This window comes from Mus pahari, chromosome 19 (assembly GCF_900095145.1).
Source record: "Mus pahari chromosome 19, PAHARI_EIJ_v1.1, whole genome shotgun sequence".
NCBI lineage: Eukaryota > Metazoa > Chordata > Mammalia > Rodentia > Muridae > Mus > Mus pahari.
In genome coordinates this window covers 72,004,194-72,011,249 of record NC_034608.1, presented here as the reverse complement: position 1 = coordinate 72,011,249, position 7,056 = coordinate 72,004,194, and the positions used below count along the sequence as shown (strand labels likewise).

The 7,056-nt window shown below is 40.4% G+C and overlaps 1 non-coding gene across 1 annotated transcript; it reads left to right on the top strand.

The window, feature by feature from the left end:
- Positions 1-667: 667 nt before the first annotated feature.
- On the top strand, positions 668-800 carry LOC115062618. The gene has a single exon (XR_003842570.1). It is a non-coding gene; the product is annotated as a small nucleolar RNA SNORA17 (small nucleolar RNA).
- Positions 801-7,056: the final 6,256 nt, after the last annotated feature.

The window sequence follows — 7,056 nt, the reverse complement described above, 5'->3', positions numbered from 1 at the left end:
GAGCCTTCTAGAAGAGAGTCTTTTGTCCCCTCTCCATAGCAACTGCCAGAAGGGACTCTGTACAGTGTAAGGTAAGGATGGAAGCTTGAATTTGGTAATAATTTGTACCTGATGGAAAATCTCCTACACGGAATAATAATAAACCACATGTTTGAGACTGACCAAAGCTAGGCATTACTATATATATATATAGTAATGGAACTATCTGGTACTTGCTCTGTAGAACAGATTGGCCATGAACTTGGAGATCCTCCTGCTTCTGTTAAATGTACTATGAATTTTTAAAGTATGTTGCTAAATACATTTCCATTGTTGTAAGGACTGTTAATGGGTATGATGTGCATAGAAAATCCTGTGTGATATTCAAGCATATTTTTATTTGTTCAATGACAAGGAGATGCTATTGGATAACTATGAGTTTCTTTTTTTTCCTTTCTTTTCTTTTTCTTTTTTAAAAGATTTTTATTTATTTTATTTATATGAGTACACTGTTCAGATTCCATTAGAGATGGTTGTGAGCCACCATGTAGATGCTGGGAATTGAACTTAGGACCCCTGGAAGAGCATTTAGTGCTCTTAACCATTGAACCATTTCTAAACATAATGCTTGACACTGGTAAGAGATACTGTATAACTTAAACTAAGTACAATCTACACATTTCAACTACCTGCCCCTAGAGGCATCTCAGGTGTGGCTGCTGTGTCACATGTGTGTCAGTAGCTGGTGGAAAGGAGAGAAGTTGTGTCTATAGCTTAATGTTCTGACTTACGGACATCTAAATGATTAGCAGCCTAACATTCCCTCAAAAACGTGAGCCTGAGCTGACCACCAAGCCAACACCAGTGGGCCTCCAGACTGGGAGCTAGCCTGAGATGACCACTAGTTCAATGCCAGGCAAGCCCAGACAGGCTCCCAGGACAGGAAGAAAGATGAAAACTAGAAGAACCCTGCATTAGACCACTGGCTGGTGACAGAAGTCAGCCTGAGACAGACGACCCTCTCAAGTGGCTAGTCAGGTATGGGCTGGGCGAGGATGAAGCCGGAGACGACCTAAAGACTGGCACCAAGGGACCTGGACAGGGAGCTAGTCTGAGATGACCATCAGACCAGCGCTGTATAGGCTGGAATTGGGGCAGACCGTCCAAAGACGACCCCTGCCTGGAGCCATAATTCACAAATGGGCATACACACTCCTGAGATGACTCCAGACATGTAGAGATCCCGGACACTGCTAAGAGAAGCAAGTAAGTGGTGATGAAATGGAAGAGAAAGAGAAACAGAAGGAGGTGGGCACAATGAAGAGATGAAGGACTGGAGACTCAAGGGTAGTGAGGACTAGCCTGATGTGAGAAGCCATTGTTGCTACCTGGGACCATGGTAGGATTCTGGCCTGTACTGCCAACAGGAAACAGATCTGGGTCCATGGCCCTGCAGCAGCATGGGTCTGTTACCATCAAAGGCCAGGTGGACATCCCTGATCTTGGCTACCACCAGACACATGTTGATGTCTGAGGGCTACTCAGAACTGGCTCCACCACTCACCCTGGCATCCTGGGACAACTGGCCCTAGGGGCATGAGAGTCTGAGAGCTGACCCTACCCCTAGCCAGCTGAACTCCAGAGAGTGGGCTCAAGAATATGAGCCCTACCTGGCCCTACCATTTGTCTCTTGTGTGGTAGCATGGATGAGGGAGAATATGAGTGTGGGAGAGCTGGCCCTGCCCCTCATCTGCTACATCACTTAGGAGAGGGGGCCCTGCACATCACCTGGGCAACATAGTCGAGCTGGCCCTGGATGCAGGGGTTGCAGGTCAGCTGGCTTGGAGGGGCTGAATGCAGATGAACCCATCCCTGCCTCTTGTCTGCTGTGTGGTGGCACAGACATCTATGACAGGCAATAGAGCTGGCCTTGAAGTCATGAGAGTGGGAGAGATGGCTCTGTCCCTCATCAACACTCGGGAAAGTGGGCCCTGGACATCACCTGAGTAGCAGGGTAGAGCTAGCCCTGGTTGTGGGGTGGGGGGTGGGGGGCTGTTGTTGGTGAACCGGCCCCAAGGGCATAAAAGCAGGAGAGATGGAGGGCTGACCAGCTCAGATACCTCTCAGACCCAGATTCGTGGATTTGAATGGATCTATCCTAAAATCTACCCTGTCAATGAACTGCTGAAGTGCATGAAGGGGCCAGTCCTACAGATTCCAAACTACAGGGTCTCTAGACACAAGGCAACAATGGGATAGCTGAGAGGAATCCCAGTGAGGTTCCAGTAGAGATAGAGTAGCAAAAGCCAGAAGCTTTATACAGACCAACAAGTCACTGCGATGAACATTGGCAAGCAAAGAAGTGTGGACAAAGGGGCTGTGCTGTTTGAGCATGTGCACAACAGTTGTCAGTTGTCATTTAGTTGGCCGAGGCCCTTCGAGCTCAGGTGCCGTCTTATAATGGTGAATGTATCTTCCCACATGCTACCACCATTGAACAATATGGATTTCAATCGTGTAGTATGCAGTCACATAGAAAGCTGCATGGTAATGCAGTAACATTAGCATTTAAAGTTAGGACGATTATAATTTTATATTTTACTGTGATGGCGAATCAGACGAGGTACAGGAAAATCACAGATTCGAGTGCTTAAGTGCAGGAATACTGCGCATGCGGCGGGGGTTAACTCATGAGACTGTCAGAAGATGGCTAGGCCTGCTTTCAATGCAGTCTTGCTGATTTTTAAGTTGTAAAAGCTGGAGGAGACACATGCGTTGTCACTGGTCTGAACTAGCTTCACAGAGACAAAAGTTATGGTCTGTGTTAAAGCGCGTTTCATGGTTCAGCGGTGACATTTGCTTCCGGGATAATGTGCTCACTCTTTATAGCTTTCAGAATGTACTTCACTCATGGGAACGGGAAGTGCTCTGCCTTTCCCAAGCCAAAGAAGAAAAGTTCAAGAGGCCATCCATGCCCCACACCCTTCTTTAGAAAAGGGATTAAAAACTGTTTAGTTAGGAAAAAAAAACTACTAAGGAATATATGTCAACCTTTAGGCTATCACAAGTCTTGTTCCAAATAGATCTGTGGTAAAAATAGATTCCTAAACTGCCTTGTTGAGTTTTCAACATTGAGTTTGATTGAATCACTACACCCTCAGTTCATAGGTTAAAAGGAATATATAAATATATAAATATTTATATATTTATTCAGAAATGAGCTTGGTTACATTTTGGTGTATCTTTATCTGTATTTGTGTGGATTATGTGGTTATTAAAACTGAAAATTTTAGTATAAATGTAATCATACTTTTGTGCTTAGCATAAAACCATAATCCTAAACCAAACCAAATCCTAATTCTTTTCTTTTATGTGTACTTCAATGGCTTATCAAGTTCTTTAATATTAAAAATTACCAAGCAAATGGAATGATTAATAAAAAAAGAAAAAACTACCAAAATAAACATCTTTCCAATGTGTCTTTGATAATTTGCATTATTAATATTTGATGATATGTTTTCATGGCATATGGTATCTAAAGAATCTGGTATCTGTTACTGCCTTACATTATGTTCATAAAAGTTAAGATATCACTTTTAGGAATTTTTGCTTGGCTATACATTTTTTTTTAGAAATATTCAATTATGTTTATTCAGTTACTGTGTGTGCATATGTCTGAGCATTCACATGCTGTGGCATGTGTATGGAGGTCAGAGCACAATGGTGGGAGTCACATCTCTCCTTCCACCAGGGATTAAATCCAGGCAGTCAGACTTGGCAGCAAGTGCCTTTGCCAGATGAGCTGTCTCAGTGGCCCTTACATGTATCTCCTCAACAACCGAATATTTTCATTTACTAAGTCTTTGTTAATTAGTACATAAATTGTGTTGTTTCACCCTAATCCCTTTATTAAGGTGAAGATAATTACCTTGGATCTTAAAAAAAAAAAAAAACTTAATTTCTCACAATTGTTGAACATTTCAACTGTATTCTTCTGTGTTTACATATTTAGTAGTAGCCTTATAGTTTATGTTTGGTCTATATCGGCATTATTTGTAATACCTACTATGGAAGAAGATGCCGCTATGATACTGCTCTAGTTCTTATACACAAGGCATGTCAATGTGTTTATATCACATTGTATGATGACTTTTTTTGTAGATGTGACCTGCAAAAGTTTAAGGAAAGAAGGATTTATCTTGGCTTGTGGTTTGAGGAGATACAGTCGATCGCCTAAAGGAATACGTGGTGGGGTTTGTGGCAAAAGGAGCTTGTGACTTTGGCTTCTAAAATCTCAGCTTTCTTAGGGAGCAGAATGAGATCAGGTCTGAAACAGAGACTGGATATAAGCCGTAAGACCAACCTCACACCCAGCGACACTTGGTCTAGCAGGTCTTCCTACTCCCCAAACAGAGCCACCAGCTGGAGAATGAATGTAACATGTGGGCCTATAGGAACATTTTACTGCCATGTTTTCATGGCTGTTTCTGTGCTTTCCTCCTAGAACCTTTCCACATGGCATTATCCATCTCATCATGACCCTTGCTTTGGCTGCTTCTGTGATTATTCCTCTTCTTGTTGTATTATGTTTCAGTTACTCCAGAATTTTTACTGGAAGGCTAACTTCCTCTGTAGTCCCAACTCTTTCTATGTGCTAACCTAGGGAGGGGCCTGCTACTTCCTGCTAAGTCTCTTCTTCAGAAATTTATTAAAATATCTAATAATCTCTTGCCCTATTTTTCTTTTGAGTTTATAGCTGTCACATTTCCTTGAAAAGTTATTCCAAAAAAGCTTTATTTTTAATGTAATGTTTTTTAGTTTTGGTAATTTCTTATATGACTATTCCATTTACATAATTTTCATCTCTCCTTCAGGCCCCTCCAACTCTTTCTGTGTCCTTCCCAACTCTTCTTCTATAATTATTATTGTTACACATATATACCTGTGTGTGTCTGTGTATGCAACTTAAAAGAACCCAGTCACTGTTATTCTTACATACATATATCGGCCAACACGCCATGTGGCTAGAAAGTTTATACTTCTTTATTTTCATTGTAAGTGATGAGTATGAAGCATGGAGACATATATGTTTTCTTAGACTAGAGGCTTTGAAAAAAATGAATAGATTCATTTTTTATCATCTAGAAATTATACAGTTTGCACAAAAATCACAGAAAAATTCAAATCCAAAAGTTTTAAATTAGTCAGTCCTTGGCTACTTTCTTCTCTCCAGATGAGTGCGCACGCTGGCACTGTTGTGAATACAAGCTGCCTAAGGCAGTAAGGATCACTAACCATTCAATAGTGAAAAAGGTGAGCAGAGCAGCTATGACAGTCTTTTGTTGGTTTGGTATGTTGAAGGTATAGGGTTCACATAGGCTAGGGCAATACAAAGAATATAAAGCAAGCTCTTTGTAGATAAGGGTCCTAAACCTTGGTTGATTACATGTTCTATGCACTATGGCAGTCCTTTAAACAGAGTAGGACAGATGGTGGCAGTAGAGACAAAGAAAAACAGTAGTGACAACATTAGCTCATCCTGGGAATGATGTCTAGGGATACTCTACTCATTGACTCAACAACATCTAATAAATTATATTTCCATAGGCAGTATGTAATAAGCCTTGACTTCCTTCGTATTTATTAACTCCTCAAAAGGCTAAGAAATTTTTTTCTTCCTTTTCACCAAATAAGATTCATTGTTATTTTAGTGAACTATTTACAATGTAAAGTATCTCAAAGCTTCACATCTGAATTGGCAAAAGTCTTCAATAAAGGTCATGTGTTAGTACTTACTCTTTTGGTTCACACGTTTGCGCAATACACAGGCTTAGAATCAAAGCTGACCTTCGGGTAAAGGGAAATTATCCTCAGAGTTGACCATATCAAGTAAATCATGACTGAAGCAACTGTTTCTTCCTTCCTGGAATAGTGGTCTCGAACCTGTGAAGACAACCTTGTCTGTTTGTTAACAGAAATAACCCACCAGGATCTTGAGCTGACATTTCTTGCCCTTGCCCAGGACAAAGATCTTCTTTAGAATTAACCAATAATAGAAAACTGACTTCACTGGGAAAAATGGACATTTGTATTTGTAGAAACATTTTAGATAAGACAAGACTTATAGAAAAAAGCCAGAAATCACTTTCAGGGAGTTGTTTTTTGTTTGTTTTGTTTTTTGTTTTGTTTTTTCAGAAAAAGCTACAATCTTTTATTCTCACAGGCATAAACGATTTTTTGGTATCTATTGATGGTGACAACAGTGTGTATGGTTAATTGGAAATTTTAACTTAAAAGGATGGATTGCTCCAACACCATTTTAGACCTTTTTTGCATTACTACAGTCTGACTTTGGGGTCTGGCAGATGCCCTGTGGTTATTTATCTAGTGTGCATACCTTTCCACAGCTGGATTTTCAAATATGATTATAAAGTTCACATGATAGAACTATCCTGGAAATAAATATGTCAGCAAACTTGCCTTTATTTTATGCATTTATTCTGGATGTCACCTAACTTGGTACAAACATTGACTACAGTTTATGACATTTGGCCAGAACTGTTCAATATAGAGAGCATCACTGGGGATTATGGAGGTAATTTAAAAACACCTGGGCTTAATATTTATATCCGTGCCTTAAGTCCAAAAGCCTTGCTTTTTATAGTCCTTTGGGGGAAAGATGGGGACTACATTAACACTTGTCAGCATAACAGATAATGCAGTACTGAGACAAACTTGTAAAAATTTTGAAAGGTATACACAGACATGAAAAGAATATTCGAAGGGTCAGCATTTCAACAGGATTTATATAGGCTTAGAAATATATCATTTAGACTTTACTTTTAGAAACATACCTTAGCGTTTGGGAACGTAAAGAAAAAGTCCGTTGGAATACATTTTAAATCTTACAATTAAACGAGCGTCACAATTTTGAGCCAGGTGCTCATGTAGCCCAGGATGGCTTTGAACTCCCTACTTAATGGGGCATGGCTTTGAAGACCTGATTCTCTTGTTACCACCTCCCAAGTGCTGGGATTCGAGGTTTGTACCATGCTTTTGCAGTCCTTTGTGGTAGAA